At 37.9% G+C, this 24,976-nt stretch overlaps 1 long non-coding RNA gene across 1 annotated transcript in view; it reads right to left on the reverse strand.

Annotated features, from left to right (window-relative positions):
- Nucleotides 1-24,976, reverse strand: part of LOC308059677 — a 214,256-nt gene that overhangs the window by 185,576 nt on the left and 3,704 nt on the right. The window contains exon 2 of the long non-coding RNA XR_013926364.1: nt 1,647-24,861. This is a non-coding gene — a long non-coding RNA (uncharacterized lncRNA). The remainder of the gene's footprint in view (nt 1-1,646; nt 24,862-24,976) is intronic.

A 24,976-nucleotide genomic window follows, 5' to 3' on the forward strand; every position in this document is an offset into this window, starting at 1 on the left:
CAAATATAGTATATAGTGTGCAGAAAGTAATTTCATGCTTCACTTTCCACTTATCTGCATTTTTAGATAAGCAATTAACGTCCTTCCAGCTGTTTCTGGATACTGTGGTTACTGGGAATAGTACTGTGCATACGTAAACAAAATTAATTACATGCAGTAAAATATTATGCTTGTTGAAACGGACTATATAAAGCAGATGCAAACAGCCATATTAGTTAAATGCAAAGGTTTATCTAGCTCAGTCTCTAGAGATAGTAAATGGGGAAAATCTAGGGAAAAATACAAGAAATCCCTATAAGGATATTTTGCTAGAAAAAATCGCCAAAACAACATGTAATAAAGTTAAAAGATATGTCTGTGCATTAATGTCAATATATAGTAAAGTGGAGAGAGAGACAATTTACGTGCTGAAAGACGAGCCTGTGTGGAAGAACACCAGCCTGGCTGAACACAGTTTTGGCAGGAACTCAGGAAATAATGAGAGATAATGACCTTTGGAAAAAGGGGCAGGCAACTCAGGAAGACTACAAGGATGTTGTCAGATTATCAGGGAGAAAATTAGAAGGGCAAAAGTCCAACTCAAACTTAATCCGGCTACTGTCATAAAAGACAAAAAAAGATGTTTCTATAAATACATTAGCAACAAAAGGAGGGCTAAGGAGAATCTCCAGCATTTATTGGATGCAGGGGGAAACAGTAACAAAGGATAAGGAAAGGGCATTATTTAATGCCTACTTTGTCTCAGTCTTTAATAGTAAGATCAGTTATTCTTGGGGTATCCAGCACACTGTTCTGGAAGACAGGGACAGGGAGCAGAAATGAAGCCCCATAATCCAAGTGGAAATGGTCAGCAACCTGCTACACCACTTAGACACACACAAGTCTATGGGGCCAGATGGGATCCACCCAAGGGTACTGAGGGAGCTGGCAGAAGTGTGCACCAAGACACTTTCAATCATTTATCAGCAGTCCTGGCTCACCAGGGAGTTCCCAGTTGTCTGGAAGTTATCAAATGTGGTGCCTATAAGAAGGGCAGGAAGGAAGAGCTGGGAAACTACAGATCTGTCCATTTGACCTAGGTGCCAGGGAAGGTTATGGAGCAGATCATCCTGAATGTCATCACGTGACACTTACAGGACAAACAGGTGATCAGGCCAAATCAGCATGGGTTTAGGAAAGGCACGTCCTACTTAACTAACTTGGTCTCCTTCTATGACAAAATGACCCCCTAGTGGATGACGGAAAGGCTGTGAATGTTGTCTACCTGGACTTCAGAAAAGCCTTTGACACTGATTTCCACAGCATTCTGCTGAAGAAACTGGCTGCTCATGGCATGGATGGGCATACTCTTCACTGGGTAAAAAGCTGACTGGACAGCTAAGCCCAAAGAATGATGATGGTGAATGGGGGTAACTCTAGTTGGTGGGCAGTCATAAGTGGTGTTTCCCAGGGTTCAGTATTGGGCCAAGTTCTATTTAATATCTTTATTAATGATGTGGATGGGGGAATTGAATGCACTTTCAGTAAGTTTGCAGATGACAACAGTTTGGGTGGGACTGTTGATCTGCTTGAGGGTGGGAAGGCTCTGCAGAGGGTCAGGCTGGACTGATGGGCTGAGACCAATTGTATGAGGTTCAACAAGGCACAGTGCTGAGTCCTGCCTTTGGTTCACAACAAGCCCACACAACACTACAGGTTTGAGGAAGAGTGGCTGGAAAGCTGCCTGGGGGAAAAGGACCTGGGGGTGCTGGTTGATGGCTGGCTGAACATGAGCCAGCAGTGTGCCCAGGTGGCCAAAAAGGCCAATAGCATCCTGGCTCAAATCCGAAACAGTGTGGCCAGCAGGGCAAGGGAGGAGATTGTTCCCCTGTACTTGACACTGGTGAGGTCACACCTCAAATACTGCATTCAGGTTTGGGCCCCTCACTTTAAGAGGGATGTTGAAGTTCTGGAGGGTGCCCAGAGAAGGGCAACGAAGCTGGTAAAGGGTCTAGAGAACAAGTCTTATGAGGAGCAGCTGAGGGAAGTTGGGTTGTTTAGTCTGGAGGAGATTCAGTGGGGTTGTTATTGCTCTCTACAACTATCTGAAAGGAGGTCTGTTCTGCCAGATAACAAGCAACAGAACAAAAGGAAATGGCCTCAAGTTACACCAGAGGAAGTTTAGATTGGATATTAGGAAAAAAATCTGCAATGAAAGGGTGGTGAAGCATTGGAACAGGCTGCCCAGGGAGGTGGTGGAATCACCATCTCTGGAGGTTTTTAAAAAACCTGTAGATGCGGTGCTTAGTGACATGGTTTAGTGATGGACTTGTCAGTCCTGGGTTAAAGGTTGGACTTGATGATCTCAAAGGTCTTTTCCAACCTAAATTGTTCTATGATTCTATTAATCATATTCTATGATTTAACTGTAGCACTTTCATACATAGGCCATATACTTCTATTCTCAAACAACTGATCACAGCAGAAGTATACATTTATAGAAGAGGGGAAATATACATAAGAAAGAAAATTCTTTGACAAAAGAAGAGAACAAAGCATTCTTTGCAGAATGATTGCAAAAATACATGTAGGTTAAGCACATTTGTCTCTTTGCCCTTTGAACTTTCAGCCTATATACAGGCCAATCTTTCATTCTTTTCATCCTCAGCCATAACAATTGTCAAGTAAACTTCCATGTACGCCAAGACGGATTACAATGCCTATCAAGCACTTATTTTTGAATGCATACAATGGAAATTTGTCAGAAGCCAGAAAACTTACTTACACAAGGCATGTGTGACATCCTTTATATAAATTGACTTAACACTTGACAAAATCAATGATCATCTAGCTACTAAGGTTTAAATAAGAAAAATAATGGGATTGCATGTACATGAGACAAGAGAGAAAAAAAAGGAATAAAACCTTTTGTTGTCTTATGCAAGAGTTATTGTTAGCTCACTGTTTACACATGGAAATACCTGTGATCTAATACACAGAAGCTCTGGTAATGGGTCATTCAGTCTGCTATAGGTTAATTTTTGTATTTCTACAGGAAAATTCACATGAGTACAATCAAACTTTTCATTTTAAGAAGTACAAAACATTATAAAATCTGAGAGCTGACATTTCAGGAGAGGCCAGTAGGAACTTGAAATTATTTATATTTTTTTTTTTTTAATATGCTAACTAAACACGGTGTCTAACAGACATAAAAAGAGTAATAACATCAAGATAACCAAGTACAATTGCTGTACAATGCAAAAAAGCTGTTCTTTTTGTTCTGCATGCTTAAGTGCTTTGAGCTGCATCTTACCTCTACAGTTATTAGAATTAATGTACAGACATTTTCTGTTTTAAAAATTATTGCTTAATCCTAGTGATGTTTTAGCAGATAATGCTATTAAATTCTATGTATCTGTAGCTCAGAAAAATAAAGTTATTTCATCTGCATATAGAGTCACTATATCCTAAATTCAATTACGGGCAAATATTTGAAAGTAAGTGAAAAATACCAAGTTTTAAAAAAAAAAATTGTCCCACATTATGACAATAGAACTTTTTGCAGTCTTTAGATAGTATAACCTGGTTGCTCTTTCTGAAGTATGTAAAACAGAACAAAATTATCATTTAAAAATATTATGTGCATAGTCATGCAAATATTTCCAAGAGGCTAAATATCTATTATTATATTGATCACAACCATGCTTTCTCATTAAATCTGTACCAAATAAAATTATAGTACTCGTGTAGAAAATGTAGGTGTACATGCACCTATTTTGGTAATACCTTTCCCTGGATGATTAACTCAATGACCTATTAGTACATTTCTCTGAATTACTACTTAAAAAGACTGGATAATCTCCTAGAGTGATGGTATTTACCCAAACAAGCAATGAATTAATTCTTTGGGGCAAACAACTTCTTCAAACAAATTTTTGAATTATTTTTGTCAGTTTTTATTTATCAACAGTCCAGATGGTTTATATAAATTAAACTTTAAGCTAAAATACATAACAATAACTGAATTGCACAACTGATAACACATATTATGAAACGTACAGACTAATTCTTGTTTGCATATCTGCTGCCATTTCTTATGATTCTTTTCTTGATTCCTTTGTGCTCACTCATGGGTGTTTTCTCATAGTTGCCATATTTGCTGCTGTCCTTCTTTTTATATTTCTATGCTGTCTCAAACTTCCTGGTCATCTCAGCCTGTTAGTAAACAAACTACTTTTCTTGTAAATGGCTTCCTAAAATGATCACTCTGTAAAATGCACAAATGTTAACTTGGGTCAAAAAATAATACTGTTGCCAGAATAATAAATACTCTTTTGTAAACAGCCTAAGAAAATCCCATTTCATGTGTTTATTTGTTTCAGACTGATTTCCTATTAAAATGTTGAGACCTTTGGGATATCCTCTGTTGACTTTTTTTTTTCTAGAGTCCTTCACTTTAGTAGCACTCTAACTGTATCATTGTAATAACAATAACAGTAACAACAACAACAATAAGAACATGACAATAATAAAAACAAAACTAAACCAAAACAAAAAAAAATCATGTTATTGTCTATGGGCAAGAAACATTACCTGGGAAGAAAAATAGATCATTGGAAGAAGAAAAGTCAAAAAAACCCAGCAAAAATTAATGCAATTATTTTTACATGCACATTTATTTATACTCAATTAATATAGAAGTTCTTTAATATGATATGATGTGGCTAACAAAGCGCAGAAGTGGCCCTTGAAACTTTTTGAATATGAAGAGAGGAGTATCTGATTAAAGCTGAACAAAGAATATGATTCCCTGAATAGGCCGAGTGATTCAGTGACAACAGGTACATATAAAGCTGAGGTATTCAACACCTTAGCCTCAGTCATCAACAAGGTCTTTCAGACCTTTATGCTGAATGTCACTTGAGCAACCTTGGCCCATACAAAGCAATAGAACAGATAGGGTTGCATCCATGGCTGCTGAGAGAGCTGGAATTGACTCTGTGGCCTAACCTGTAAAGTTGGATCAAAGAAAGCTTTTGCCTTGTTCAAGATTAATCTCATGCCCTGTACTTACTATGAACCCAGCATTTTCTCGGATATGATAGTGGAAACAAAATAAAATTAATTCAGTACTTCTCATCAGATTCCAGAGAGACTGCCATAGAGCTCCATGTTTCAGTGAAGTATCAAGCATATCTTATGAATTCCTGACAATATTGAATATTGCTATTTTAGCACATTTTATTATGTAGGCTTTTTTTCTGTTTCAATAAAGTGTGGGGATTTTTTATTAAATGGTATACCATGTGATTTGAAAAAATGAAATTTTAAGTAACTCTGGGAAATTTCAAGAAGCTTTCCTCTAGTGGCTTTGAAGCATCATCCACCTTTAATTAAATGAAATAATTGATCATAATTTTTACCACCTTTTTCCTGATGAAAATCTTTTAATATACACAGCTCTCTTGTCATGATTTCTATTAGTGATGAAAAGTGAGAAATATCTAAGTATTTAGAGATAACCCTGATCATCTAGAATACCCGTTAATTTGCATAATTCTTGGGGATTTTTTCTCTTTTTTTAGTTAAACTCTGACATGTCCATGTTTATATGATTACATCTCACAGAACAATTGCCATCTGTCAAGAGAGCATATGCTGTTATTGACTATGAAGGTTAACTAACGTCAGTGCGTGAAATCCTAGCTCTTTAGACATTCATAACAAGTTTTGCTGATGAATTCAAGGAAACCTGAAATTTATTGTATGTTTCCTAAGAGAAAGCCATAATAATGTGAATGTGAAATATATAAATTTCTAAGAAAGGCCATACACTTGTTAATAATTAAGTATACAAGTTCAAGATTATGAGTACTCTTCAGTATAATGTAGAACAGAGATATAGAATGGAGGTTATGTGTGGTTTTCTAGGCTGCAGTATACTATACCTGTGTATGGTTTGTGTGCTTGCTTTTAGGAAAACAATTTACCTTAAAAGCCTTTCTGCTATGCTTGTAGGTAATATTTTTGGGAGTGCTGTTTAATGAGTGTAGATTTATCAGAGAGTTATATCCAAAATTGTATGTCACATCCCAGTTTTCTTCAACCTCCCCACCACTCCAAAACTGAGAATTCATAAAATCCAGTACAATACTATTAATATCTTTCATCTATTCATCCTCACATACAGACTGCAATTGATCAGTTATTGACGTGGTTCCTTAACAGGAAAAAATGGTGGCACTGTGTAGCATCTTGGGAGTATATAACTCTTGTAAAACTTGAAGGAAAACAGATTGGGGCTAGTTGTTCAGCTTCTTTATCTGTGTTTCATATTGATCATATTCTGATTAGTGGTCCTTATTCTTTCATTAAAAACTCATTAGAGGAAGTTGAGACTGTGATCCTACACTAAAAAAAAAAAAAAAAAAAATTAAAAAAAAATTGCATTCCAGAAATGTACTTTGAATAAGTACAGAATGATTTAGATTGTAATGTACCTCTGGAGGTACAACCCGCTGGCCAAAGTAAAGTCAGATTATAGAAGATTGCTTAGGGCTATGCCCCTCTTTCAAGGGACGGAGACTTCACAACCTCTCTGGGCAGCCTGTTCCACTTTCTGACAAATGCCACTGTGACTTTTTTCTTTATATCTATTTGGAAATGTTCTTGCTGCAACTTGTGCTAGTTGCCTATCACCCTTTTGCTGCACAACTCTGAGAAAAATTCAGCAATTTTTTTTTTTTCTTTTATTACTACTCATTAGGTAGCTAAAGGCAAGCAATTTCCCCTTCCATGCCAGCAATGGGAAATAGATCTCTTCTTCAGGATGAATAAACCTGATCTTCCCATACAAGCCCCCAGCCTTCTTTGTGGCCATATGTTAAACCTTTCTAGTTTGCCAATGTTTTTCTTTTACCTGGGTGCTCCAGACTGTATCAGTACCAGGCACTGTTGCATCTGCAGTTTTAGAAGTGGTGAATAGCGAAGAATAATTACTTCCTTGGACCCACTGGCTACTTCTAACTTGGGGCTGTACTCTTACTGTTTTAACCCACTATAAAGATGGCCGTCACCACCACAAGGGTACCCTGCTGAGTCACATTCAACTTGGTCTCCATCAGGATCCCCATCTCCATTTCTGCTTTCTACTATTGCTGAATAATCTCCATTTCACTGTTATTGTGAAAGAGAGTAAGTCTGACATGTCTGTTCATAAACTAAGTGTAAGTTAACCATAATTTACAGAAAATCATAAAGGAAACTGGCTTATCCCAGGTGAAGAAATGGATCAATATTTTTGTAAAGGGACAAAAGGGGTCCAGGGACATCACCTGGATCAAGTTGCCAATTTGAGTAAAAAGAAAGTTGTTTGATTTGTTGTATGAAATTACTTCTAGAAATGAATACATATGGAGAAAGAGCATGAGACAACTGAACTGAAATATTACAGGACCAGCCAGAGAAACATTCTAAGCTTAAGAGATGAATAGAAGAATATAATAGATGAAGCACAAAATGATGAACAGCTAGAAGAAACTGAACAAGAATAAAATGGAAGAAGTAAATCTGAAAGCAGAATACAGTTAATTGATCAGAGACCCAAACCGGAAATTGAATACTAAACAATAGGCAAATAATGTAAAGCGGCTGAACATGGGAGCAGAAATGTGACACAGGCCTTGTGTGATAAGCCAGATGACTGGAAGATCTGAATTGAAGATGTTAGTAGTGAGATACAAGTGTTGACAAATTGCTAATGATATGAAATGAATAAATGATGGAAAGAAGATTTTGGAAAGCTGTACAGTGTGTAATCACAGTAGCTGAAATAAGCCTGAAGAAATTTCTCTCAAGAGAGATATCCCTCAAGTAAATGAGTGAAAGTAAATCTTAGAATTCTTGGAAGTAAACACAAGAGTATCAGCACAAATCTTGATAAATATGAATCCAGGAAGGGGAAATAATAAGGACTTAAAAATAACAAGACTTCTGAGATCATGCAAGAAAAATATGAAAAAAACAAGAAATATGAAATCCAGATGATGTTTAACACCAATTCCAGAAAAGACCAAGCATAAGCAAATGAGAAAACCAATCTACAAGAAGGGAGAGAAGAACAGATGAAAGAAATATTGAATAGGAAGTTATTAATTCTACTGGCATTTACAAGGATGCTGGAGACATGAATGAAGAAGTACCTGCCAGTGACTTTTCCAGAGGAGTGAAGCATAATATAGATCAGATTCTTGTGACAGCGCAGATTCTGGAAAATATCACCTATTAGATAACCCACTACAGGAATTCCACAGGACTCAAATAGGCTTTAGATTACATTCCAAATAAAAGAATATAGAATGCCCAACAACTTCAGAATGAGTGGCATTTCCAAGCAGATAAGCTTGTTGACACCCAATATCTTTAGAGCATTAGTGACAGCAATAAAAGCAGATGAGAAGCTGACCGAATGATTACAGGCCAACAGAGAAGGAAGACAAAAATATATCAGACAACTATCAGATGTCTTCATTTTAGGAATTAAAGTAGAAAAAGCTTTTTTACATGGAGCCAAAACAGGAAAATCCATAGTATGTGAGAAGGCAGTGAGACAACCAAAGGTGAAACCTTAGCTGTACAAATGATGTTGACTTCATAGTCCCGTTCAACAACTCTTTATAGAGAATGACGAAAAAACCTCATTAAATCCTTAAAGAAATTACTTGAAATCAAGATAAAGTACTGAATTAAAAAGATCTGAATCAATCCTAAAAGTTAGATGTGTGCTGATATGCACAGGTGTCCTGGTTTCAGCTGGGATAGAGTTAATTTTCTTCTTAGTAGCTGGTGCAGTGCTGTGTTTTGGCTCTGATGTGAGAACAATGTTGATAGCTCACTGATGGTTTTAGCTGTTGCTTGGTGATGTTTATACTAGAGTCAAGGACTTTCCAGTTCTCTGGGCCTTGCCAACAAGAGGACTGGAGGGGCACAGGAAATTGGGAGGTGACACAGCCAGGACAGGTGACCCCAACTAGACAAAGGGATATTGCATACTATGGGGCATCATGCTTGGTATAGAAACTGAGGGGAGTGGGGAGTGGGTGGTGACCGGGGCCAGACAGTCACTGCTCGGGTACTGGCTGGGCATCAGTCAGTGGGTGGTGAGCAACTGTATTGTGCATCACTTGTTTCCTTTTCTGCCTTCCCTTTGGATTTCATTCCTCTCCCCCTTTCCCTCCATTTCATTATAATTGTTGTTATCACTATTGCTCTTTCATTTTTACTTTAATTCAATTAATAAATTGTTCTTACCTCAACCCTCGAGTTTTACATTCCTTTCTAAGTCTTCTCCCCATCCCTCTGGGTTGAGGGGGGGAGGGAGCGAGCAGCTGCATGGCACTTAATTACCTGCCAGGGTTAAACCACAACAGGATATAGAGGTCCCTCCAGCTACCAAATGTAAGGGCATAAATAAGGAAGCAGTTAGTAAGGATTGTACTATAAGATTCAGAAACACGTCAGCTTTCCAGGTCATGGTCCATGAACTTTTGGTGTCCACAACACATAGTGACTATGTTTGTTTGGTTTTTTTTACTTTGAATGTGAACATCAGTAAGAACAACCAGAATCTGAATTGACCAAGTTCCCTAAAGAGAAAGAAGCAAATTCCTTTAAACTTTTAATATTTCCTACACAAAAAAACTTTCCATTCAATCATAACAGCAAAACTGCAAGAACAAAGTTTTGTTTCATGTTTTACCTTTTAAGTTGTTTAGATATAATATCTTCACTTCCTGTATATTTAATGCAAGCTTGCTTGAAGGTGCATTTGTTAAGGTTTTAGTGACTTCTGCCATTAATAAACTCAATCAAATTTGACATAGAAACTCATGCTATGAAGACGAAACAAGAAACAACAGGTTTAAAAGAGTTTAACCTCAAGAACATCATGCAAGTTCTTCCAGAGCTAAAATAAACAGGACTTGTACACTTCTTATGATTAAAAAGTTATTATTTAATAGAATAACCCTCCAGTGTAACTAGTACATATTCAATGTTGCTTGCTTTTTAAATCTCCATCTTGTGTAAAGACTATCAAAAAAAAAGGGCTGAAGATATAGTGGTCTTGCACAGACTTCACAAGGAAAGGAGGGCAGGTAACTTGGTTTTATTTTGCTTCCTTCTTTCTTTAATATTGTCCTTTGGATAGTTAGTATCACAGCTGCAGTATTTTAGCAGAATCAAATGATTCCTACTAAGTCAGTTGTCAGAGACTCAGAGTGTCTCCCCCGTATGCTGGTTGCCAGTGCTGCCCAAAAGCTGTAAATTTGGAGCTATGAGGGCCATTACTTCCCTACTGTTCTGACATGGCCCTGATCTCTGAACACCACCTGAGGATCCCTCAGTAATTCTCTCTGTGTGTAAAAACAGACTGGATATTTCATTTCAGAATAACATGTTTTACATCACTGAAAAAGGAATCTCTCACATTTCCCTTTCCTCACCTTTTCCCTCCTCTGAAGTTGCCAGCACTTTCTAAAGAGGCCAAACCTTAAAAATATCCTGAATCATTGAAGATGGGTCAGTTGTTGGTTTGGTTGATTTTTTTCTCTGGGCCTTTCTGGTCTATTATTGACTCCGGCAGTTGTAGCATTCATATTAATCCCATCCTTATGAACATACTGTGCAGTTTTGATGTACAGCTAAGTTCATCATATTTCATCTTGTCATGATTGTAACACAAATTCCTCTTCCATCTTTGCTGACAAAACATTATTTTTTTTTCAGAAATGCCCACATTAACTGCGATGAGTTGACTTTAGCTGGTCATCAGGTGCCCACAAAGCTGCTCTGTCACTCTCCCTCCTCAACAGAATCAGGGAAGAAAATATGATAAAAAGCTCATGGATCAAAATAAGGACAGGGAGATCACTTACAATTGCCATCATAGGCAAAACAGACTTGACTTGGGGAAGATTAATTTAAATTATTCCAAATTAATATCAGAGTAGGATAATGAGATATAAAATGAAAACCACCTTCCTCCCACCCCTCCTTCTTCCCTGGCTCAACTCTACTCATAACTCTTCTACCTTCTCCCTCCTTGAGCAACTCAGGGGGATGGGGAAGGGGGGTTGCAGTCAGTTCATGTGCTTTGTCTCTGCTGCTCCTTCCTCCTCACTCTGTTCTGCTCCAGTGCAGGGTTCCTACCATAGGATACAGTCCTTCATTAAGTCCTTCAATATGGGTCCTTCAGCTGGCCTGCAATTCTTCAAGAACTGCTGCAGCATGTTTCCCCCACAGGCCACAGTTCTTACAAGAAAATATGCTTCAGCATGAGCTCATCTCCACAGGCTTCAGGTCCTACCAAAAGCCTCCTCCAGCATGATCTCTCCGTGGCCTGCAGCTTTCTTCAGTGCATATCCACATGCCCTGGCAAAGGGCTCTCCATGGGCTGCAGTGTGGATATCTGTTCCACTGTGGTCCTCCATGGGATGAAAAGGAATAGCCTGCTTCACAATGGTCTTCTCCATGGGCTGCAAGGGAATTTCTCTGGTGCCTAGAGCACCTCCTCCCCCTCCTTCTTCACTGACTTTCATGTCTGCAAGGCTGTTTTTCTCACATTTTCTCAGTCCTTTCTCAAACAGATGTGGCATAGTAAGTTTTACCCTTTCTTAAATATGTTATCACAGAAGCTCCACCAGCATTGCTGATTGCTTCAGCTTTGATCAGTGGAGGTTCCATCTTGGAACTGGCTCTGCTGGGCATAGGAGCAGCTTCTGGTTTTATCTTCTACTAAAACCTTGCCGTGCAAACGCAGTACAGTAAGAAATGATCAGTCTTTTCTTTATTTACTGTTTACTGGATGCTTACTAAAAGGATGTAGCTGGGTGGCAGAGAGAAGGTTGCCTGCTTCACAAATGCTAACTGGTGCATTCTAGGTCACACAGAATCTTTTATAAATGGAAAACATCATCAGAGTTTCTGAAGTGACACGAAGCAAAGAGACACTAAAACCAAGGTAAGGACGGATTTTGCAAGACTAAGGGAAACTGGAAGGAACAGTACGTAAAAAGCTATACTGTCATTCCTCAGAGATAATACAAAGAGGTTTTCTACCTTTGAACCTTTTGGTCCTCTACACCCCATTCTTCCCTGTTAAGCCCCCAGGCCCCCTACATTTCTTCTGCTGAGGGACAGCTTATCCCAGTAAAGTCTATGATTAACATACATAATGAAAAACTAGAAGATCAGTGACGCCAGGTCCTAGACATTGTCACTCTGTTAGCAATGGGAGATAGCTGGAAGTACACCTTGGGGTCTGCTGTTCTCATATAGAACTGCCAGTAGTGCACCAATTAACATCTCTAAAGGTGCTCAGAAAATGGCCCTTATCTGAGTGGGGTAGCAGGGGCAGAAGGGATAAAGAAAAATTTGGAAAGACATGGGGTCACTCCTTCCATACCTACTGTAAGAATTCACTCCAGCTCAGAGCCAAGGAGTCTAAGGTATCAATAAGGAGAGAAAGGAGATGCTGGTATTACCTGGAATATCTCCCCATCTGCCTTTCCTTTTTCAATAGCTGTATTCAGTTCAGACCAGGGCTATATTTCATTTGACCACTTTAATCTTATCAAAGCTATACAGGAAGCACCCTGCAGTAAACCTGGCTAGAATGATTTACTATTGCCACATATCACCCTATAGACTTAAAATGCACAAAAAGCAATTTTAGCAGTTCTCTGTGAGACTCAGGCAATATAGATTTCATGTTGTAACACAAGAGGATATATAGCAGATATATCTGTCTATACTAAACCTGTCTAAGCAGCCATGGAATCTCTTGCTGAAGGAGGATTACCTTCTTGTCAGGTATTAAAATCTATAATCAGAAATATAATAACTGAATGGCCTTAGTGGGTCTTTTTGTGCAATGTGGCAGGGATCTAGAAGGTCTGTCCAGAAGAGGAAAGTTTTGGAATGGGAAACTAATTAAGCACTATCAGTACTTAGGCAGTTAAAGGTTAAGAGAACTGTGAGTTAAGCATGTGGATTTGAAAGTTTGAGAGGGGCTAATAAATAATGATTAAGCCATTTCTGTTTTTCAGAAATAATACAATTCTGTTTCTGACAAAAATTTCACTGGATTCCTAAGTCATTGGCCAAATGAATTTCAAAATATTTATATATCAAGGAACAATAATTGTCTTTTAATTGTGTACTTTTTGTAAACATTACTAGGCATAGGTTTTTCCAAGAAATACTTTTGATGAAGACATCACTGCTTATTGTAGTTGGCTTTAGAATGACACTTTAGCTTCATGACAATATTCAAGGTTTCAAACTTGATTTACATTTCATATCAGAGCTTTTGTTTTTTTTAAAACAGAATTACATCAAAACATCACAGTTACCATATACTGTTTGTTTCAGTATAATTATTATGGATAATTACCATCAAACAGTAGTTGTGCAGTAGTATATCATTAAGGGAAGGTTAACCAATAATACCAAGAAGGAACTAAAACAAAAATTCTTCTTGCAAAGCTGTATCTGAAACCAAACTTGCCAAAAGAAGTTGAACTGTCGTCAAGACAAGTCCATACAGGGAAAGATAATTGAGGTTCAGTTCTCAGTCAGCTGTAACTAGAGGGTTGGTTATCGTTTGAGACCCCCAGAAGTTTTATTAAACACCTGTAAGGAGCATGTCTCATGCTTAATTAATATAGCACTGCGTATTGAGTGAATATGTATGATTTTTTTCTGAGAAATGAAATGCATATAGATATGTATGATCTATCTGCCTGAATGTAACATATGGCATGCACGTTAGATAGAACAAACCCCCAGTGCATCCAGCACTGCAATAAGGGAATGCCTGTTTCTTAAGGCTACATTGGTGTTAAGAAGTTTTCATATTCCTAATTTCAGTGGCATCACATTTTGGATATTTTCAATAAGGTTTCTCACTCCCTTCTTTTTAGTGAATCTCAGTCTGGGTGTCCAACCCTTGACAAACTATTGGGGGTGGGGGGAGAGATTCTGAAATTTGGCTTAATGAAACAGAATATTTTAAAAAATGAAAATATTCTGATCTAAAACTTTCTGATGTAAAGATCTGTTCATTTAGATTTTATTTATGCAGCAGAAAAAAATCTTTTGCTGAGAAAATGTCAACAGAATCTGTACACTACTATTCACTCAGTGAGCAAGCACTACAAAAAGATTTACTGTATGTGAAAAATCAGTTGGGAAAGTACATCATTCTGTATAACACTTATTAGGGCACTAAGAATGCAACAAGCCAGTTATCTGAATTTCCCCCCACCTAAAATGAAATGATTGCACCATTAGGTTTTTGGGTTTTTTTGTTAGTTTATCTTATCTAGTAACAGACAGAAGTACCTGTGAATCAGTGAAAAAGCATTTTTTTGCTATTGTATTTTCATGCAAAATGTAAACTAGTAGTAGTAAATGTCTGCAGGTTTTAAGATTACATCAACAGCAGGAATAATTACAGCTGTCCTACTACTGATTTACTAGCTAATTACAATGTCAAATACTGAAATAGGTCTGAAAATTGGTTTAAGGCTTTAAAATGCTAGGCAAGTGCTAAATTATAGAGTGATTAATAAATTCTTTTTTTATATTTAATAAATAAATATTTTTACTGAGAAAGCAAAAAAAATCTATGTGTTTCTATTTTGCAGAATTATAATAATATTTTGCAGAACTGTAAGAATCCCTATTAAAAAAGCAAACGTTCCTTGTGCCATAGGACTTCTAAAGCCCATTTTCTTATGGGTTTATATCCTCTGTTCCCTTCATGCTCTGCTGCAGCCAAATGCCTATGACACAATCTTATACATAGAATGGTATTTTTCCCCATGTCCCTCAGTCCATGCTACAGAATGCATGTAGCTTCAAGATCCTCAGTTAGTTGAGCAAGCAATTGCAGATCTGTGTCTGCTTTGGAACTGTGCTTCTGCCTGTCTGGCAAATATCTGTATAAAACAAAATAGAGGACTTATTTCTCCAATTTACTTTCTCAGTGCGAGGATAATAGTAGCTTTCTGCTCTACTCTAGTTCTTAGTCCTTTGAAAACATTTAGAGTGGGATTTAGGTTTCTAACATCTCAAACCAGTTACCCTAAGGCAAGTCCCTACTATCTACTAAGTTTCCTAGGATATCTGAGAAATCAAAGCAGATTTGACACAGAATATACCAACACACTTCTGAGCTGGTAGCTGGAGGTCAAGATGGATAATTTAGGACACTCCAGATGGTATTGCATACTTAGGGAACACCTAAAAAGAACACTGAATATAGGATTCTACATGATATCGAGATTTCTCAAATCTCATTATAATTAACAGTGATAGTCAATACAGTCAGTTACAGCTGAAGCTGGAACACTAGGCAGTCTACTCTAGATTCATACTAAGAGGTGGTACAACAATCTCACGTAGATTTGTAAATTTGGGAGTCTAAATTTATATGTATATGGCCTGGATGATGACTCTATCCTTATTATTCAATTCAGCTGTGTATCTAAGTGGGGCAAAAGACATATTTATCAACCTGGTCAAACCTAGTGATGAGAGTTTTGAAAAAAGCGCATTGAGGGAAGTGATGATTCACAGTCAAGTGAGGAAACAGTAGACCAGGTTGGTAAGTAAAGATAAAGGATGATGTAGACAAAAGAGATCCTGAAAACAATAAAACCCCCCATAACCAGAACGCATGTTGAGCATATGGACATAAATAAGGATGTGTTCAAAGGACAGCATTATGAAGGAAGCTCTCACACTTTTTCTGGTAAATCAGCATGGCTTGGTGACTCTCTGAAATGCCTATACACTGAATATTGATTATTAAATTGGTTATCTCAATTTTAACAAAGCTTTTGGCAGTACCTCACATAACATCCTCACTGACAAACTGATGTAACAATAAATGAGTAGGAAGTGGATTGAAAACTGCCAGGATCAAAGAATTGTGATCAGCAACATGAAAACCCAGCTGTAGGACAGTCACTGCAAGTATAACCCTAGGGTTCAGTACTGGGGCCAATGGAGTTCAACAACTCCATTAATGGTCTGGATGATGGGATAGAGTGCAACCTCAGAAAGGATCATCTGCAAATAGTACAAAACTTGGAGGAGTCATTGATACACTGGATGTTTGTACTACTATTCGGAGGGACTTTGATAGACTGGAGAGATGAGCTAAAAGAATCTAACGAGGTTCAGTAAAGGGAAATGTAAAATTCTGTCCTTAAAGAGGAGCAGCCCAATGCTCCAGGACAGGCTTGGAACTGACTGCATATAAAGCAGCTTTGTAGTGATGGCGTGGGGGTCCTGGTGGACAAAATGTTGAACATCAGCTAACGATGTCTTGTGTCAAAGACCAACAGTGACCTAAGTTACATTAGGAAGAGAATCTCCAACAGGTGACTAGAGATAATCCCCTCTGTTCAGCACTGGTGAGTCCATATTTGGAGTCTTGTGCCCAGTTCTGGGCTTCTGAGTAAAAAGGAGACATAGACAGACTGGAATGAGTCTAGAGAACGGCCACAGATATAATGAGGGAATTGAAGCACCAGTTATATGAGCAAAGACTGAGGCAGCTGTGGTTCTTTAGGCCTGGAAAAGGCTCAGGGGCATCTTATCAATATATCTAAATATGTAATGGGGGGAAGTAACCTGATTCTTCTCAGTGGTGCCTAGTGAAAGTACAACAGAAAATGGCACAAACCAAAATACATGCAATATCTGTTTAAAACATGTAATAACCCACAATTTTACTATGAAAGTGGTCAAACATTGGAACAGGTTGCGCACAGGGATTATGGAGTCTGCATTCTTGGAGTTATTAAGAAATAGACTGAGCATGGCCATAGGCAACATGCTTTTGTTGACTCTCTTTTTGAACCCCCGTACTAGGAGAAATATATATGCAGATAGAGAAATAAATATAGACTGATATCTATATATATTTACTTAACACCAAAAATAATAAAACAAATTTATATAAAAATTGAGATTATTGGTAATACTTGAAATTTCAACTATTTCATATTTGAAGTACACCAAGTATCATATTTTTGTTTGTACTGTAAATTTTAATTGCATTTTTTGTTGAAAATAGTACTCATGATTCAATGAGATAGCATTTGATTGAAATTTCATTTTGTACCATGTTTTATTTCACATGGTTATTCCAACCAATCTTATTTATGTATCTATTTATTAAATGATCATGCTAGTGGCCCAAAGCTTTGTTTCATTTTACTTCGAAAGTCTGGTGGGTTTACCCTAACTGGATGACAGGTGCCCACCAAAGCCACTCTGTCACTCTCCTCCTAAGCTGGACAGGGAAGAAAGAATATAATGAAAGGCGTATGGGCTGGGATAAGGACAGGGACATTACGCAGCCATTACCATCAGGGGCAAAACAGACTCTACTTGGGGAAATTAGTTTGATTCATTGCCAATCTAAAGTCAAAGTAGGATAATAAGAAACAAAACCTAAATCTTAAAGCACCTTTCTTCCACCCCTCCCTTCTTCCTGAGCTCAACATTATTCCTAGTTTCTCTGCCTCTTCCCTGTGAGTGGCACAGGGGGATGGGGAATGGAGGTTGCAGTCAGTTCATCACATGTTATCTCTACTACCCCTTACTCCTTAGAGGGACAAATCCTCACACTCTTCCCCTGTTCCAGCTTGGGGTCCATCGCACAGGAGACAGTCCTCCACAAACTTCTCCAACGTGGGTCCTTCCCATGGGCTGCAGTTCTCCATGTTCTTCATGAACTACTCCAGCATGGGTCCTTTCCACATGGTGTAGTCCTTCAGGAAAAAGACTGTGCCAGCCTGCGTCTCCTGTGGGATCACAAGTCCTGCCAGCAAATCTGCCCCAGCATGAGCACGTCTCTCTCCATGGGGCTACACATCCTGTAAGGAGCCTGCTCCAGTGTGGGCTTCCCACTGGGTCATAGCCTTTCTCAGGAATCCACCTGCTTCAGTGTAGGGTCCTCCATGGGCTGCAGGGCACAGCCTACCTCAGCATGGTCCTCACCACAGGCTGCAGGGGAATCTTTGCTCCAGTGCCTGAAGAATGTCCTACCCTTCCTTCTTCTACCACTGACCTTGGTGTCTGCACAGTTGCTTCTCTCAAGTATTCATGGTCCTCTCTCCTGGCTGCAATTGTGCAGGTTTGGTGTTGGTTTTTTTTTATCCCTTCTTAAATATGTTACATTATATATATATATATATCTATCTCATATATATGTACAGAGGTGCTACCACCATGTACATATGTGCTCGGCCTTGGCCAGTGATGAGCCCATCTCAGAGCTGGCTGGCATTGGCTCTGTCAGACATGGGGACAGTTTCTAGCAGCTTCTCACTGAAGCCACGCCTGCAGCCACCCTACCAAAACCTTGCCATGCAAATCCAATATAAAGGCTACAGCAACACTGAACAGAAATGACAGGCTACTTTAGAAGGTAAGATACTCTTTTCCATATTAGACAGCTATGGTATTTAGGTTGAATGGCCATCTGGAGAAATCTTACCTTTGGATACAAAAAGAGGCTGTATAACTAATCTAAAAAAAAGATTAAATTTTTGAATGCTTAAATTTAAGTGAGTTGAAAGTCAATGGTAAAGCTTAAAACTGTTACATAACTCACTATCACTGTAAATTAAAAGTTAGAAGTTAGATTTGGCACATTGCAAGAAACTTTTCACCCAGAGAAAAAGAAGGGGAATCCCTTTGCTCTATTAGAAAATTGATCTTTGTTTTTAACAGTGTAAAATACTTGTCTGTGTGACTTCAGAAGCTATTTCTTATTTTCTTTGAAACCAAAGTGCTTAAGTAGAATTCAGAATTAGATCAGCAATGGTAGCTCCTTCATCCAAATATTACATAATGTCAGCAGCTATTTGAACATTTCCAGGTTAAAATCTTGCTCTTTAAAAACATATTTGATATATACAGAAGGTCTGTTGGCTGATTATTTTCTATCACATCTGTTTGGATGGCATCGTGCCCATTCACTAGCTCATCAAACCTTTGCCCAAGGGCAAAGCTGACAACCAAACAAGCATTAGTTATAAAAATGCCAACCAAGAAGATACAGTAGACTAAAATAACAGAATGAGAAATAAAGAAAATAGGAAGTTCCATAGATACTTCAAATATAGAACAGCCTTTGGTATATTGAACATGTAACTTGGAGAAGTGGGATCTTTATTTTTTTTAATTATTTTTTTTCTGAGATAACAGTACATGAGTTGCTGAATTACTACCTGAGGTAACAAGCCACATGTTTTTTTAAAGTTACCATGGTAGGGACAAATATATGTGTAAATAAGTACAGAAATAAATATTAACTTTGTTAACAAATTATTTTGAAAGCAGAATAATGGTGCTAGTAGTAAGATCAATAAGCAAGCAGATAGTGATGCGTGTATTTGTAGTACTTCACTAAGACAGCATTTGAAACACTTTATTTAGTTGAGATGTCCCTTTTTCTCCCCCATGTCATTCTTCACGTATTATGTCAGTAGACAAGGAAGTGTTAGAATTATTATCCTTATGGTACAGATAGAAAAAGTGGGACAAAATGAAAAAGAGGTCATAAGACAGTAGAAATGCCTTGGACAAAGTACCATTTTGTTTCCAGTCATGGAGTGTAATTTCAGATAAAAAAATTGAAATTGACAGAGTGTTTAAAGCTACAGTATATAAAGAAATATTAATCTGGATAGATCGTGATTTTCAGAAAACAGAATAAAATGGTTTTTATAATCACAAGAATGAGTTGACCTTACTGTTTATTTTAAGTTAGATTAATAAACAACACGGGTATTTAACAAAATCCTCCAATACAGTATTCTTTAAGGTATTTAGAAGAGTTACTAATAAAAAACACAATAACTGCTGTCTGGAGAATAATCCTGGGTAGAAAAAAGGATTTTTCCATTCTAGGTGTATCCATTTCTTTCACCTTACAACGATTTTGCTTACAATGTTAGCAAGCAAACAGAAAGAATGTGTGTGCAACCCTGGTTCTTGAATCAGCCTTTCAGAACTTGCTATGAATGGACTTTTTGTATTAAAAAGGTAAAGAAGGGAACTGAGAAGCTCTGCATGCCTTCTGAACTTAACAGACATATGTTAATTTATAGGTCCTAGTCAAAATTAATCATTAGATTAAGAATGAGTTATTGAAGATGATATTTCATTTTGTCTTTTAAAAGTATCAGATATTTTCATCTCTTTTACTTTGTCCTGGAATTACTTTTCTGTTTTATACTAAAATTGCCTTGTCTTCCTCAACATGAGGATGTGCCTATAATGCTCTGTACAACTATAATTTGTATGAAGTCTCTACCAGTGCATATTTTCACATCTACTCTAGTATGGGCCAGTCCAAGTGCTGACTTGTAACCAGAGTAGTTAATTGTCATACTTACTCCAGTGATTTTCTTCATGAAGATATTTTCAAGTTTGTTTCGTAAGGAGATCTGCAACTTACATTCTCCCTGTGTTCCTGACATATCCAGGAGACTGGCAAGATAGAGGAATGTCAGCGTAAACTTTGCTATTGTCCATGTTTAGGCAAGGAGCCACTCAAAATTATTTTTTTTTTTTCAGAAAAAAATATTATCGTGAAATTACAGTTAACTGCATCACACTGTCCACAGCACCACTGTACTTAGGTTTTATCTTTTACAAAACACCTGACTGGTCTTACATATACTTAAAAAACGGAAACCTGGAGTTCATGCTTATGACTTTCAGGATACAGCTCCAATTACTCATACATGTAATATTCTGGGTAAGCATCTATCAGATATTAAATTGGACTGATATGCAATTACAAATACAAGATGTATAGATCTAGAAAGTGAGCAATCAAAAAGAAACAGATTCAGTCATCCAGACACATCAGGTTGGGAGATTCTATATTCATTTATTTTATCTACATGAAAACATAATACCCACCATAATCTCACTCAAGGATTTTTCTTATGGGGTAAGCAGAACAATGAAAGAAGGGTAACCTTAAAGACCTGCTTCATTTTTCAGAAACCAAGCTAGGCTCAAATGTGTAAGTTCCACTTTTGCAGAAAGTCATGACCTTAAGTGAGGTTATTACTACAGAACTAAAATAGGATCACAGGATGTAGCACCAAGTTGCTAGAATATATCTGTATACTGGGGTTTCATTTGTTTTTCTAAGTTATTCCACACATAATCTTTCTGGTCTTTGCCTTCTAGTCTTTGCCTTCAGCTCATGCTAACATGCTGCAATTTCCTTTGCAAAATGGTATGATATGTAACATTGTTTCAAAAGAAAAAGTAACAAAAAGGAAGTACGCTGGGGGATATTAATGCTACAATGCATTTCAGTGTTACAAGAAGAAAGAAAATTTTTGAGATCATAAAAAGCTTAAAGTTTTCAATCTGCTAAAAAGAGGTGTGGATCTTGATGGCATATTTTAACTCCTTTAAAATCCCTTGACAGCCTCACATAGCTCTGTTCAATCGTGTGCTCTAAAACACAGCATATCAACAACAACAACAACAACAACAACAACAGAAAGAAAGAAAGAAAGAAAGAAAGAAAGAAAGAAAGAAAGAAAGAAAGAAAGAAAGAAAGAAAGAAAGAAAGAAAGAAAGAAGGAAAGAAAAAGAAAGAAAGAAAGAATGTACACAGGTACATACACATGTGGCCAACAATTTTGATCACAGTAACCTTCTTTATCTGAATAGTGTTTACTTGTGTGGAGTTTTATTAATTTCGGTAATAATATTTCCATGAATAAAAGTGTTACTGGAGACAGAATGCAATGATCAGACCACATTTTCTGTAACGAGCTGCAAGTTCTTTCAAGGAAGGAAAAGAACCCGTAAATCTTCAAGAATATGCAGGCTATTCTATTTAGCAACACAGCCTCTACAGGCTATTAGAATTCTTGGTTCTTGCAGGTTTTAAATTTTGATATTAAATTAAGTCTTAATAAAAGTAATAAAATTAGTCTTCACCAAATTTGATAATCTGTCCAAGAAAGAAGGGAAATTTGTCTTGAACAGTTCCTTCAAAGGCAATAGTGAAGCAACAGCTATGAAATTTAAGCTATGGGACTGAAGCCCAAATTTGTCCTATGGTTATAATGGCGGTGTAGTTAGGTATATGAGGACTGTGCCTGTGTATGCTTCCAATGCTCAGAAGTCATTAATTCCCTGAGTGGTTCAGGATCTCCTCAGCTAGAAAACTGCATAGAAGAGGTGATGGACTTGTTTGATACAGTGAACAGATGTGAGACAAGGTGATTGACTGAACTTCAAACCTCCACAGTAAAAGTTTTAACTGACTGATGCAGGAACTCTTCCAGTATGAATTTTGGGCTGTCCTGCAGATTGCCTCAGGCAGCTCCTGCTGTACCTAGACCAATTGGAATGTTGCAGTACCCTGGATAAAATTTCCATTAGTTTTCTCTTCTCCAGGTTAAAAAGTCCCAGATCTCTCAGCCTTTCCTTATATGGCAGATGCTCCAGTCCCTTCATCATCTTTGTGGATCTTCACTGGTCTCTCTCGAGTATGTCCACATCTCTCTTGTACTGGGGAGCACAGAACTGGACACAGCACTCCAGGCTGTGGCCTCACCAGTGGTGAGTAGATGGGAAGGATCGTGTCCACCAACCTGCTGCCAATACTCCTCCTAATGCAGCCCAGGATATCACTAGCCTTCTTTGAAGCAAGGGCACATTGGTGGCTTAGGTTCAACTTGCTATCCACCAGGACTCCTAGGTCCTTTCTTGCAAAGCTGATTTCCAGATGGATGGCACCCAGCATGTGCTGGTGCATGGAGTTGTTCCCCAGATGCATGACTTTGAACTTCTTGTTAAATTTCATCAGGTTCTTGTCAGCCAATTCCTCTAGCCTGCATTAAATGTTAAGAAATTTTGAATCTTTTCCATTTAAGAGACATCTCAATTTATTTTTTTTTTATTTGGTTTAGGTAGTTCAAATTCTCAACACCTTCACTGAACCGTTTAACACATCCCTAATGAGAAATGCTTGCCATCTGCAAGGTATATTTGCATAATAAAACATTTCAAGTACTTCTGTTTAATCTGTGTTAATTATTCATTATTTTTTGCTGTCATTATTTTTAAACTCCTGTCCTCATTTTAGTTTGTGACCCTTTATATACTCAACACCTGGATACTGGTTTATTTTCCATTTGCTGAAGCATACTTAAAAGTGCATATCCATCTACAAAAGGCACAATCTCTTTGTGTTCCTTAGGGTTTTGTACAGATTTCTGTTTCAGTACTCTTTCTACAATTATTATATAGAATTCTACGTAAAGTTGAGCTTAAGGAAAATCTATTAAAATAAGTTGTGGAATGGTTTTCTTTTTTTAATATAGAGAAAATCAGAAATATTTTTTTGTATTTTTAAGTCATTGAAAATACAACTTTGTTTTCATTTTTTCTAATTCTTTTGTACTTCAGTGAGGCACAGAATCACTGAGGGTAAATTTAAAAATATAGCCATGACATAACTGAGCAGACATTTAGGATGAAATAGAGAGTAGACTATGCATTGCTGAATCTGGTAGCTGGGTAGAGGCAAGGCTTTTTCAGCTACCTGTTCCCAAGTTCCACCATCAGAAAGGCTAAGCATGGGTTCTTGGTAGGTAAACAAACCCACATCTATACAATGTGCACCTACTTGTAAGTGCAGCCAAATACAGTCAGGAAACATAGCACTCATGCAAACACAAACAGCACCAACAACTTTGTTGCATGCTCCTCTATGGCAGTTCAGGATGAAGGTCTGTTAGTGGATCCCTTCAATAATTAGACATTTAGTCTGTCCCTGTATCCTCTTTCTCACCAGTTGCTTGCAGCCAACCACAGGTTCCTGGAAAAATGATCAAATTGCATGCATGCACACATACACACACACACACAGAGGCAGGATTCCTCCAATAACTCCCCCTAATCAAACACTGTCTACCCAGTAGCATGCCCTTGGATCTTGTCTCCAGTTGCCTCATGCATACACACACACACACACAAATGGGTTTCTCAGCTGACCCAACAGCCTCTACAGTAGATGACTTGGAACTCCTGGTCCCTCCAGTAGCCAACTTGTAGACCCTCTTTTCTCTCCCATTATCTGCTGTGGCCCAGAATTATGGCTTGCAAGCCACTTATCCAACTTGCTGGCTCATCTGGCTTGGTATTTGCTAGTGATCATGCTCAATGTATATATCCTCCTGTCAGAGAAGAAGTGACACACTTCACTAGTAAAAGGTAAGTAGTAATACGTTTATTGATATAAAAAGGCAATTTAACATAGTTTGATAATGAGTGCAGTTTAAGATTCAATGGCAAGGTACGATAATTTACTGCATAGAAGACAGGGTCACACAGAACTTCCAGGGAGACGCTCCCATTAAGTCATGAGGTTCTGAAAGGATGCCCTTGCTTTCTAAACTCCTTCCAGACGGTAGTTTAGGTGCAGCTGGTTCCAAACTTAGTCCCAGGCTTGTTATAAGTGCACAAGCAATCCTTTATACCACTTAGCTAAGATTGCAAAGTTTATCACTTACCAAGCATCTGTTGCAGCAAGGAATTTCTCAGTGTTGTGGAATAACCTTGAGTGGCATTCCAACCCAAGGGCAGATTCTGGCATGCAGCCCCGCTGCAGTGCAGAAATGCTCAGTGGGCCCTGGGCTGTCTGCTATGTATGAAGAAAGGTAATTGACTTATAGTCATATTTACATATTTGTCTTATTTTATTTGGCACGTGCTCAAATAGCCCTCAAGTGCTGAGCAAGACTTATGGCCCTTTGTGTGGCGAATGAAGAGACGGGAAGCAGCTTGATGCAAGCAAATGTCAATTTATTGTACAGAAGCACGAGGTTTTATACTCTTTCAGAAGGTGCGTGTTTTAAACAGATTG

Source organism: Falco punctatus, assembly GCF_963210335.1.
Source record: "Falco punctatus genome assembly, chromosome: 2".
NCBI lineage: Eukaryota > Metazoa > Chordata > Aves > Falconiformes > Falconidae > Falco > Falco punctatus.